Raw genomic sequence first — 13,838 nt, forward strand, 5'->3', positions numbered from 1 at the left:
TTTACAAACTCTCAGGTGTTCAAGGTTGACAGTTATTCTGTCCTCCTGTCTTCAGTAGCATTTTTTTTTGAACACTTAGAATGGTTTACTGACTTTAGGTTAGCTGGGAACAGTTACCCGCATTTATACTTTTTAAGATATTTCACCTTACTGAAAAAAATGATAAATGTTACATTATAGACTTGTGACTTTTGTGTGTCTGTTGCTCTGGGTTGAGAAAAGGTCCGGCTCTTTCATGCAGTGTGTTTCAGTACTACAGCTCATCATCAAAAGGTGTACGCTGCAAATTTCCACTTGCTGCCATTGACTTCTTGCTGGAAACAAACTTCTTACCAGCATCAACTACCAAGTTAATATGCTGAAGGACTGTGGATGGTGGCATGTTTGAACTAGCAATAAGGGCCCGAGATTTGACTTCATCCAGGAAACCCTAAGAAGACTCCACCGACATTAGGTACCCAGCTTTCAGCTTGTCCTTGGCAGCGTGGACATCTGTATTGGAAAGATTTCCTTGAGCAATTGTTTTAATTTGGTCGTAGGCAGCCTTGATAACATCTCCAGCAGCTGCAGCCTGCTAGAGAGTGTAAATCCCAAAGAGTTCAGAATCTGAGTAAGAAGCATTAAAAGTGCAAATGCCAAAAGGATGGTGAATCCCTTTGGCGACAGCTTGGTACGGAGGGCTAGTGGCATTGTTTCTCCTCTTAACATGAGGCCCAGCGCTGAGGACATGCTGGAGAACACTTAAATGCATTTGCTTCTGCACTTCTTGTGGCAGTAGTTTCTGCTACAAAAGCAGCATGGACTAGACTGTCTCCATTCTGTTCGCCAATTTCACCTCCACGGTATCTGGCCTTTGCACCAGATGAACCAAGCCCACCCCTCATGTGCAGAAACCATTCAGCAACTTGCTTCAGAATAGGATGCCTCACACTGAGTCTAATCAAAGCCATTCTTGCATTTGTAAAATGGTTCTAAACATAGTGATGTAACTCATCTGGTGTCACCTTTCCAATCCTATAGTCCAGACAATGCAAGGCATTTTGGTCAGCTGCAGCATGCAAATTTTCAATGATATGAGCCTGTGGATTCTGAAAAGCCACAGCTTTGTCAATCCTTTGCTGAGACTGAAGGGCAGCTACCTCCCAACAATAAAATTCAGGTGCTATTGGTGACATTGAGCAGGAACTGCATTAGAATATTGACATCACCCTGTAGGTATTCCGCAGTGGAGGCAATGTTTTCCCTTGCTGAAGTCAATTTACTACCAACTGCTTCAATTCCACAAGTTGTCTTGAAAGATGATACTCCTTTTATAGACAGACTGGATGTAAGATTAAGTAAATGAGAAGTTCCTAAGTTTTTAGAGTCTTTGTACTTATTGCCTGCTTTAATGAACAAACCAATTCTTGATGCAGAAGCAAAGTTTTCCAAAGAAGCAATCACTAAACCATTTGGTAATCCGGTAAACTCCAGGTCCTCAGGATGTGGAGGCACTCCTGCAGGGGCAGTTGTGGCTTTCATTTTGGGAGCAACTTTGATGGAAAAAATCTTGAGATGGACCAGAGCCAGGTTAGCAGCTTCCTGGCCCAAAATTGCTCTGACCCACAGTCACTGCCAGTTTTAGGAAAGCAAGATGGTAGCAGACCTATTTCTCTTTTTTATCTTTCTTTCTAACAATAGGTCTTAGCATCTCCTTGGCAGAGTCTTCATTCTTTCTCCTTTTCTTCTATGTGACCCATCTGTTGCTGTCCTCATCTTTCTAGACAAAGGGCAATGAGGACAATGCCTTCACACTATCTTACCTACATAAAGCCCATGTCCAAGAATCCTGAATCATGTAATTTAGCAAAAAAAAAAAAAAAAAAAAAAAAAAAAAAATCCATAAATGATTAGACCAGAAAGAGATCACCTAGTCTGGACCCTTCAATTGACAAACTTAAATTTGAAAACTGATACTTAATTCACTTACTAGAAAAGTTCTAGGTATGTTTGGAACAACTGGAACATGTAAATGTATATTTTCACTTGTAAATTTTATGAAATTTAAATATAGACCAAGTATTTCTGGTGAAGATTTAATGTCTCAATTGAGCTGTGTTTGAAGTACAAAGCTCAATTGAGCTTTGATTTTGAAAAGAAAAGGGCAAAAAAAAATCTCATTAACATTAAAAAACACTTTTTATTAACATTTAAAAATAGTGATCACATGCTAAACTAATAGTTTGGATATATTAGGTTAAATAAAATATATTATTAAAATTAATTTTACTGGTTTCTTTTTACTTTTTAATGTAGCTACTAGAAAATTTAAAATTACATATAGGGCCCATATTACATTCCTATGAGACTGCATTGTCCTCATAGAATAGGGAAGCCCATGTATATGCACAGGATCTACTTTGTCCTGGGTGAAAATGTCCTCTGTTTGGCAGGTATATTGACTCTGGATAGGAGAAATGAAGGAACTTTTTTTATGACCAAACTTTAATTTCAATTTAGTAAATAGTGTCTTTTTTCTCCCAACCCAATCACTGTCATGTACGATACGGGGAGCATTTTGATGATTGTCTGGTGAGAACAGGTTTCGGGTGATGAGTGAAAAGGTGAAGGGATTAAGAAGCAGAGGTCAGTAGCTACGGAATAGTCATAGGAATATAAAGTATAATATACAGAATATAGTCAATATCCTTGTCTGCTGTGGCTCAGTGGATTGAGAGGCAGCATGTGAACCAAAAGGTCACCAGCTCAATTCCTTGTCAGGGCAAATGCAGGGGTTGCGGGCCAAGTCCCCATTCGGGGGTGAACAAGGGTCAACCAGTCAACGTTTCTCTCACACATTGATGTTTCTCTTCCTCTCTTTCTCCCTCCCTTCTTTTCTCTCTGAAATAAAGAAATACAATTTTTTTTAAAAAAGGAATGTAGTCAATGATATTATAATAAATATATATGGTGTCAGATGTGTATTAGATCTATCAGATATTAACAACCAAATCAAAACTTGGTTCTTAATATCTGGATCAAACTTTTGCTCTTGGTCACTTTCTAGTTCAAACTCAATAAACCATTTTATTGAGGTATTATTTGTATGTAAAAAGCTGTATGTATTTAATGTATACAACTCAGTGAGTTTGGGGACAAGTATACTCCTATAAAATTATCCCTGCCATCAAAGCCATGAACATATCCATTACCTCCCCAAATTTTCTCCCACCCCTGTTTTATAATTGCTATTATAAAATATTATTATTATTTTATTTTATATTATATAAATTATATAATATAAATTTATTACATATTATATTATATTGCTAATACAATATATTATTATTTCATTTTATTTTATTTTATATTAAAAATATTATTTTTGTTGTATGTGGTAAGAAAACTTAACAAAAGATCTATTCTTTTAGCAAATTTTAAGTGTAGTATGGAATACAGTATTGTTAGTTATAGGAACTATACTATATAGATCCCTAGAACTTATTTATCTTGCATAACTGAATCTTTGTACCCTGTGTTGGTTAATTTTATGTAACAATTCCACTGAACTAAGGGATGCCCAAAGAACTGTTAAAACATTATTTCTGGAATTGGTAGACTGAGTAAAGACAGTTGCCCGCACCACTATGAGTAGGTATCATCTAAGCCGCTGAGGGACTGAATAGAACAAAAGCTCTGAGGAAGGGCAAACTTGTTCTGTTTGCTTGAACCTGGACATTCATTTTCTCCTGTCCTTGGACATAACTGTTTCTGAAGCCTTCAGACTCAGACAGAGTTATACCACTGGCTTTCCTGGTTCTCCAGCTTGTAGATGGCAGGTTGTGGGACTTCTTGGCTGCCATACTCACATGAGCCAATTTTTATAATAAATCTCTTCTTATATATCTCTCTATAGATCTTCTTGGTTTTCTTCTCTGAAGAACCATAATACATACCCTTTGACCATCATGTCCTCATTCTCTTACCACCTCCAGCCTCTGGTAACCACCATTATTCTCTGTTTCTGTAAGTTTGTTTATTTTAGATTCCATATATAAGTGAGATCATGCAGTACTGCAGTATTATGTCTCTTAATATAACATTCTTCATGTCAATTCACATTGTCATAGATGGCACAATATCCTTCTTTTTTAAGGTTGATTAATATTCTTTTGTATATATGTATATATATCACATTATCTTTATCTATTCATTAATCAATGAGCATTTGAGTTGTTTCCATATCTTGGCTATTGTGAATAATGCTGTAGTGGGCATGAGAGTGCAGGTATCTCTTCAAGATCCTGATTATAGATCCTTTGGATAAACACCCAGAAGTGGAATCCTGGATCATATAATAGTTCTTTTATATTTATTTGTTAATTAATTAATATAATTTGCTTCCAGTAAATTTTTATTTTTCAGTTACAATTTACACACAATATTATACTGGTTTCAGGTGTATAACCCAGTGATTAAGGATTATATGACTTATTAAGTGGTCTCTCTGATACACCTAGTACCCAGCTGACACCATATATATTTATTATAATATTATTGACTATATTCTTTATGTTGTACTTTACATTCCTGTATCTATTCTGTAGCTATCAACTTCTACTTAATCCCTTCACCTTTTCGTTCATCACCCCAAGCCTGCTCTCGCCATCCAAATATTCTCTGTATCTGAGTCTGTTTCTGTTATGCTTGTTCATTTATTTTGTTTTTTAGATTCCACATATAGGTGGAATCATATGGCATTTGTGTTCCTCTGTCTGATTTATTTCACTCAGCACAATACCCTCTAGGTCCATTCATGTTGCTGCAGATGGCAAGATTTCATTCTTTTTCATGTCTGAGTCATATCCCATTGTGTATATGCACCACTTCCTTATCCATTCCTCTATTGATGGACACAAGTTGTTTCCACATTTTTGTTATTGTAAATAATGCTGCAATAAACATATGGATGTATATGTTTTTTGCTTTAGTGTTTTGAGTGTTTTTCAGATAAATACCAAGAAGTAGATTTGCTGGGTTTTTCTTTGTCTCTTGTTATATATCCTTTGTTTTAAAGTCTATTTTGTCAGGTATAAGTATTGCTACCCTAGATTTTCCTGTTTGTTTCCATTCTTATGAAATATCTTTACTTTCAGTCTTTGTGTGTCTTTCAATCTGAAGTGAGTCTCTTTTAGACCACATACATAAAAGTTTTGTTTTCTTATATATTCAGGCTCCATAAGTCTTTTGATTGGAACATTTAATCCATTTACATTTATGGTAATTGTTGATAGATTTATTGCCATTTTATTATTCATATTTTTAAATATTCCCCTGCTTTCTTCTGCCTAAAGAAGACCATTTTAACAGTTCTTGTAATATTGGTTCTGTGGTGATGAATTCCTTTCGGTTTTTCTTATCTGGGAAGCACCTTACCTGTCCTTTGATCCTAAATGATAGCTTTTCTTGGTGGAGTAATCTTGGTTGTAGGTCCCTGCTTTCCATCGCTTTGAATAGTCCTTGCCAATCCCTTCTGGCCTGCGAAGTTTTTGTTGGGATATCAGCTGACAGTCTTATGTGAGCTCCCTTGTAGGCAAGTAACTGTTTTTTCTTGCTACTTTTAAGATTCTTTCTTTGTTTTTAAACTTTGGTATTTTTATGATCATGTGTCTTGGCATAGGCCTCTTTGGGTTAATCTTCACCACATTAGGAAAATTTTCTGTCATTTTTTCCACACAGGTTTTCAATTTCTTGCTCTCTTTCTTTTCCTTCCAGCATCGCCATTTTGCAAATGTTGGTACGCTTGAAGTTGTCCCAGAAGCTTGTTATAATATCCTCATTTTGGGGGGATTCTTCTTTCTTTTTGCTGTTCTGATTGGATGTTTTATGTTTCCTTATCTTCCAAATGGCTGATTTGATCTTCTGCTTCATCTACTTCATTGTTGATTCCCTGTAATATATTCTTCATTTCTGACTGCTTCTTTATAGTTTTCTATTTCCATTTTTATCTTTTCTCTATCTTTGTTGAAGTTCTCATTAAGTTTCTCTACACTTCCCCTAAGTTCATTAAGCATCCTTATTACCAATGTTTTGAACCCTGGTAGATTAAAATCTGGTAGATTGCTTGTCTCCATTTTGTTTAGTTCTTTTTCTGCAGTTTTGTTCTGTTTTTTCACTTGGGGCATGTTTGTCTTCTCATTTTGCTGCCTCCCTGTGTTTGTTTCTATGTATTAGGTGGAGCTGCTGTATCTTCCAGTCTTGGTAGAGTGGCCATAGGTTATAAGTGTACTGTAGGGCCCAGTGGTGTAGCTTCCCCAGTTACCTGAACTGGGTGCTCTCAGCACTCCTTAGGTAGGCTGTGTGCACCCTCCTGTTGTAGTTGATTGCTGTCAACTGAAGGGATTTACTCTCAGGGCACTCAGCCGCAAGGACTGACAGTGACCACAACAGAGTATCTGTGTGTGCAGAGGCTGACCTCATAGAGAAAGACTCACTTCAGCAAGATTATGGTGCTTTTGAGTCTGTCTCTTCAGTGTGTTGATTTTGGAAGCTGTTCGTTGTTACTTCCACATAGTCTGAAAGTGTCCACAGGGACTTGAACACTTAAGCTAACTTGGGCCTCTTAAGAGGTGTAGGCCAAGGTTAGTTGCTGCCTGTTCCCTGTCAAGGGCCATAAAACATGAGATACAAAGCAATCTGCAGATGGCTGCTACCCTTGCTAGGCTTGAAGGTGCCTGGGAGAGGCCAAGCTATAAACCAAGGCCAGCTTCAGGTAGTCCCAGTCTGGGGTTACTTTATAAGGGGTATAGGACATGCCAAAGGAAGATGCTGCTTATTTGTGGTTTCCGAACCTTGGAGAGATTTTAGGCAAGTTTTCAGCTTGAGCCAAGATAGGTTATTTGAATGGAAAAGCCACTGGAAATGGGTTGGGTGGGCACACAAGTTGGGTGAGGCTGGATGTCAGGGAATCTCCAGGGCGGGGCTGGGGGGCGGTAAACATTGTTAGCCAGATTGACAGAGACTCAGATACGGTACGCATCTGTTAGCTCTGTGAGGCAAGTGCTCAGAAAAGGAAGAATGGTTCTGCCAGCACTTCTGTCTAAGAGAAAGCTTCCTCTCAAGCTCTTGTCCAGATACCAAACAACTGAGTTCCTCCCAAACATCCCTGGCACTTTTCAAGCTGCTTCCCCAGTGCTAGAGCTCCAAGTGAGTAAGTCATAGTAAGACTATACATGGGTCCTTTAAAAGGAATGCCTGGGTCTCATCAGCCACAATCCTCTGATGGTTTTTTACAACCATACATTTGGGGGATTTCTCTTCCCTGCGTTGAATCCTGGGCTGAGGGTTCTGGTGTGGGGTTGGGACCCCTCTTTCCTCAGAAGGGACCTCTTCAACTGAGATATCCCTCCTGATTTTTTTCTGCTACATGTGGGTGTGTGACCAGCTCCTTCTGAATCTCCACTTCTCCTAAAAGCCTCCATGTAGCTTTTTATTCATATCACTGGTTGTTTTAGGACTTCTCACTCAACTATAATTCTGTATGATAGTTGTTCTGCACTTTAGTTAAAATTTTGGTGTGGTTGTGGGAAGATATGAGTACTGCCATGTTGTCTAGAATCTGTGATTCTATTTTTAATTTTTTGAGGCATTGTTTTCCAGAACAGCTGCACCAATTAGATTCCCTATAGTGTATCAGAGTTTCATTTTCTTCATATTTTCACCAGCACTTGTTAAAGTTTTGGGTTTTTTGTTTGTCTGTTTGTTTTTGATACTAGTCATCCTAAAAGGCCTAAGGGTGATATTTCATTGTGGCTTACATTTGCATTTTCCTGATGATTAGTGATATTGAACACATTTAAATATATATGTTGGCCATTTGTATGTCTTCTTTGGAGTAACGTCTGTTCAGATCCTTTGTCCATTTTAAGACTGGGTTGTTTATTTTTTTTACTATTACAAATTTGAAATCTTGAACATAGATTATTTCTCCTCCCTGAACTCAGGCAATTTCTCTCAGGTTCCCACTCCCTGAACTTTTCAAGATCACCTGCACCCAGCTTTATTCTCTATCATTTAGCCTTCCTATAGAGTTGTCCTTTCCAATATGAAATCTTCTCCATTATTATAAAACACAAACAACAAAACAGTTCATAAGCTCTGACTTTCTGAGATGGCCATACCATCCTGAAGTACATGTAGGAAGACAGGACCCAGTTTCTAAAGCATACAAACTCAGGAAGAGCTATGATGCCTTCTAGCTCCAGTGATATTGGAACCCCATAGGTACCTAGGAGCTAAACAACTGCAAGGAAACCTTCCCTACCCTGCCACTCTGTGGCATGAAACAAACCTCTGCCACATCCCTTACTTTTTAAAGCCCTTAAGAATCTAGCCCCAAGTTCCATTACTGGGTCAACACTGTCAGAATTAATTAAGGAAGAAATAACAGGACACGATAGAGAGCCTGATTAGGACCTTCAGAGGCCCTACTGATTCAATATAAAAGTAATACTAAACTTAGTTAAGGACATTCATCAAAGGTCTAATTTTTCCCATGACTGCTTCAAACCTTTTATATCAAATATGTATATTCATATATTTGGAATATTTTTTCCAAAGTTTTTTATGGTCTATTTAGACTGACATAAAAATACCAGAGACTGTATGGCTTATAAATAACAAAAGTTTATTTATCACAGTTCTGGAAGCTGGAAGTACAAGATTAGGGCACTAGCATCGTTGGCTTCTGGTGAGGGCCCTCATAGGGGTTGTGGATTGTTGAGGTCTTGCTGTAACTTCACATGGTAGAAGGGATTGGCTACCTCTCTGAGGTCACTTTTATGAGAGCATTAATCTCAGTCATGAAGGTTCTGCCTTCATGATCTAATTACCCACCAAAGGCCTTATGTCCTATTACCACCACTTTGCAGATTAGGATTTCAACATATGGATTTGGGGGGTGGACTCAAATATTCCGGTCATAGCAAATATTTTATTGTTTCTGCTCTGTTTATACCTTTAGGAAATGCATAGTCTGCCTACTGGATAACCCAGTGAGTGGGTGAAGGGGACTCTCTCTAGCTGCCTGGTTGGAGATGTATGCCTTCTATTTTATGTCTGATATTAGAATTCATTTTTCCAAGAGAAATAAGGTTGTGTGGTGTGTGGTGATAAGGGTCCATGCCCCAGGCATATTATGAATTAAATAGACCCTCAAAGGATAACCTAAGAATCTGATCATTATTAATATTAACATAATTGTTATGGGTTATTTGCTTTTAAGTTTTAATAAGTCAGTTTAAAATATTTTAAAAATAAATATAACAGGTCTGTAAATTTGTACTATATATTTTGGCTCCTTCCAAATGTTCAAAAGTAGATATCAGATTCAATCTGTTTTTATCACCTATGTCTTTTGGCACCACAAATTCAATGAACTCCAGATATGTTATTTGTTAAAGAACAGTGGCTGAAATAATTAGACCACAGGTATTCAATCCTGTGATGGGACTCAGAATTCTGTGGGAATACTCCAGAGTCATGATCTGACCCTTTCCAATCAAATCCTCTGAGGGTTAAAAACAATGCTAATAAACTCTTAACCCAACTAATACAGATATTTAAATGCTATAGCAAAATCAACACTAAATACGCCCCCCCTTTTGTTTACTCATTTGTTCTGGAAAAGGAGGCATTTTCATTTTCCTCCACTGAACCTCTAAAGTTCATTTTTCATCAAGATATTTAAAGTTTTAAAATTTGCCACAATTGCATACCTAAAGATTCAGCACTCCCTCAAAGAAATCTCCCAGTTGTCATTTCTCAAGCGTGGCTGCCACGAAGTGACAAAGACCCCTAGAGCCTAAACTCATATTACAGATGTGAGCCTCAGTGCTGGAGCCAGATGGCTTCCCCAAACCAAGACTTCAAGCTGGAATACACTTCAGCAGAGATTTGAAACAGCCTTTCCCTTTGAATACCGAGGGGCTTGAGTATGTAGCCAGGGCAGAACACCCACTTATGTCAATGTAAGATTTTGCATTTTACTTTTCCCTCCAAAAAACTACCCCCACCCCATGCAATTTTGTAGCAAGCAGGTAGGGGGTTATTTTTCTACACAATGGAAATCTCCAGACTTTGAATGGGATGCTTTTTGACCCAGAAATCCTTCCTCCTGTCTTCCACGGCTGTCTTTTACCTCTTCCGTGCTCTGACCTCTGCCCACTTACAATCTGGGAAAGCAAATACTCTACCTGTTTGTGTACTGGATCATTTTATTACTGCAGGAATCCTCAGGAGACCAACAAGAACTCAATCAAATACTTATTTTCAAATTTTATGTCCAGGCACCCCTCAGTGACTGCATGAAAAAGATTAGTATGGATGACTAGACAAATTCTGTGATTTTCTGAATACTACATAATAAAGATTTCTAAGGTGTCAAGGGGAGACAAGGACAATTTTTTTCCTGTAAAAATGAGGCTATTGCTTTCAAACTTGCTGTAACATATATGAAGACAACTACAATTCTAGAACTACTTTAAAAATTATTTATACTGTCATAATTTAAAAGTAAAATTAGCATTTCTCATAAAAATCCTTGTACATACACATACTTGTGGTATTATTTAATTTTTTAAAAAATCATCACCCAAGAATATGTTTATTGATTTTAGAAAGAGAGAAAGGGGGAGAGAGAGAGAGAGACATCAAAGTAGGAGTGAAACAGCAATCGGTTCCCTCCCATATGTGCCCAGACTGTGGATCAAACATGCAGTCCAGGCACGTGCTCTGTCAGGGAATTGAATTTACAACATAGGTATGTGCCCTATGTGACCAAGGATTGAATTGCAAACTTTTTGGTGTATAAAACAATGCTCCAATCAACTGAGCCACCCAGCCAGGGCTATTTATTTTATTTTTAATTAATATACAACAAAGTTGTCCTTTGATTGTGTGTTCTATGAATTTAAACATGTGTAGTTTCATGTAACTGCTACTTCAACCAGGATATCTAAAAGTTTCATCACCCATCAAAATTCCTTTTCACTAGTTGTAGTCACACCATCCTCTGACCCGAAACCACTGATGTTCTGTCAGTGTGCTTTTGTCTTTTTGAGAATGTCATGTAATTGGAATCACATATAAGGTAAGTTTTTTTATTTGGCTTGTTTCAATTAACAAAATTATTTTATGATTTATGCAAGTTGTTGCATGTATCAAAATTTCATTTCATTTTATTGCGGAGGACTATTCCCTGTGTGTATCACAGTTTGTTTAACCACTCACCCTCTGAAGAACATCTTGGCTGTTACCAGTTTTTGGAGATTATGAATTAAGCTTCTGTAAATATTTGTGTAGTAGTTTTTGTGTGAACACAAGTTTTTATTTCTCGAGGGTAAATGCCTAGAAGTGGGATTGCTGAACCATATTGTGAGTGCATGTTTAACTTTATAAGAAACTACCAAGCTGTTTTCCATAGTGAGTGGCTGTACCATTTTGCCTTGCCACCAGCAGGATGTGAATCTCATTTGCTCTGCATTCTCATCGACACTTGGTATTGTCAGACTTTCCAATATTATCCATTCTAATACACACATAGTGGTACCTTATCCTGGTTTAATTTGAATTTTTCCACAAACTAATAGCACTAAACACCTTGTCCTTATCCATAGATGTTTATTCGCCATCCATATATGTGTTATGGTAACGTGTTGGTTCAAGTCATTTACCTGTTTTTTTTTTTAAACTGGGTTGTTTGATTTATTACTGTTGGATGTTAAGTGTTCTTTATTCATTCTGGATACTAGTCTTCTGTAAATTACATGATTTGAAGGTGCTTTTTTTTTCATTTGTATTTTGCCTTTTCATTCTCTCTACAGTGTCTTTTGCAGAGTCCAGTTTTTAATAGAGGTTATCTTTGGATTTTTTCTTAATTTCTTTCTGTAGTTCTGCATTTTTCAAATCTACAATAAGACTATACTACTTCTCTATCTTAAATTATGTTACTTAAAGCAAAACAAATGTTCTTTGCAATTAAAACAATCCCAACAGAATTCATTTGTGCATTTGAAAGAGCTGCCAAATATGAACTGACATGACTACTTAAACCTTTGCTTTTTAAGACCATGAGTAGAAAAGAAGTGTTTTTAATGAGATGTCATGACATCAGCTTAATAAGGGAATAAACAGATACTTAAGTTTTAACTCTTCATAGTTATTAGGATGAATAGGATATTTTTGATGCTGACTTTCCAGATACAACATACTGTCTTCACTGTTTTCAAGTTCAGACTTGGCACATCCCAGTAGGGTAATAAATGGCTTATAATACTTGATGTAATAATATGATTTTACTCTGTGTTTTAAATAACATGCTTAGAAGATGAACTCAGTTTGTAACAATTTAAAACAAAGTCCGGGCAGAAAGTTTTGGCTCTTGGCCCGCCTTTGTGGTGCTAGACGCCTCGAGAAAAGCAGGTTTGTGCAAATGTTGTCTGGCCTTTCAAAGAAGGTGTAGGTGGAGCAGGAGATCATGCTTTTTGCAAAGTGTCATTCCATGTTCTGAATCACCAATGGGGGCGTGCTCTCCTGATGGCCCAGGGATGCTTTGTTACAAGCCTGGGCATCTCCAAGTCGTTAGGTCTCAGCCAGATTCAGCTACCGACTCCCCTCACTGCAGGGAGCAGGCAGAGAACTGTGATCCTGCCCACAGCAGTGAGGGTGAACTTGAGTCTCCGCGCTCTTCAGGCACCAAGGTAGCCTCCAACAGAATGATGATGACAGCAGTGTTTTTACTTTTATAAAGGGATTGTTGCCAATGCTCTATCAAATGTGATTCCATGTGATGCATTTAAAAAACAAATATGTCAGGACTTAATAAATGAGTGCTGTCCCTTTCAAAGGAATTACTATAATGGTGTTGTTGTTGTTCACGCCAACCTTTACACTTCACTTGGGACCTTGGCACCAGAGTTTATGGCACATGTAAAAAAAAAACAACTCAGTAGTGGCAACATTTCTACCTTTAGGGTAGGTCTAATGATTTTGTAAGCATAAAAAAATGAACAATACTGGTAATTCAGCATCACTTTGCCTTAATTTCAAGGGCCAGTCAGTGTCTCCTTTTTATGGCATAAGTAAAATGCTCAGCTAAGGTTTTCTAGAAAAACCAGGCTCAAAATACATTGTCATTGGTCGTGGTTTTCTTTGTAAATAATAACTTTAGATTCTAAAGTAAGAATGCTGTTATTGTCCTGGCCAAGCAGCTCAGCTGGTTGAAGCATTGCCCCATACATCAAAAGGTTGCGGCTTCAATCCCTGGTTAGGGCACATTCTGGGTTTCGGGTTCAATCCCTGGTCAGGATGGGCACCAAATGCAATGGATCTATGTTGCTCTCCACATAGATCTCTCTCTCTCTCTCTCTCTCTCTCTCTCTCAAATCAATAAACATATACTTGAATGAGGATTTTTTTTTAAAAGAAGGCTCTTGTTTTATATTATTATAAACTCATTAAAAAGGCTGTAGAGACAATAAATACAAGTCACAAAAATATTTTCAGTAAAGTAGAATTATCAGTTTCAATGTATAGCCTTCAAGATGAGTATTCATTTGACTATACTGTGGCCAACAAAAGATAAATATTGGATGAATGAATTAATATAATAAGGACTTGCCCTTTGAAAGGCCCACATTTTTAAGTTGTATAGTTTTGAATAGAACTTAAAATATTCCAGTCATCTCCCCTTCCTCTTATATGGTGGAAGCTTCTGGATATAATTTATTCATTTCTTGATGACTCAGAATTATCTTTGCAATCTTCAATTGTTCAGTGATGCTTGCAGTTTTCAGAAACTA

General features: G+C 37.4%; 1 protein-coding gene and 1 pseudogene across 9 annotated transcripts in view; both read right to left on the reverse strand.

Moving 5' to 3' along the window:
- KIAA1217 (KIAA1217 ortholog) overlaps positions 1-13,838 on the reverse strand; it is a 426,467-nt gene that overhangs the window by 350,861 nt on the left and 61,768 nt on the right. The window lies entirely within an intron of this gene.
- Positions 51-6,349, reverse strand: LOC129086241 (cytochrome b-c1 complex subunit 2, mitochondrial-like; annotated as a pseudogene).

This window comes from Pteronotus mesoamericanus, unplaced genomic scaffold, assembly GCF_021234165.1.
Source record: "Pteronotus mesoamericanus isolate MK-2021 breed Mesoamerican mustached bat unplaced genomic scaffold, CSHL_Meso_final contig_130, whole genome shotgun sequence".
Classification (NCBI taxonomy): Eukaryota; Metazoa; Chordata; class Mammalia; order Chiroptera; family Mormoopidae; genus Pteronotus; species Pteronotus mesoamericanus.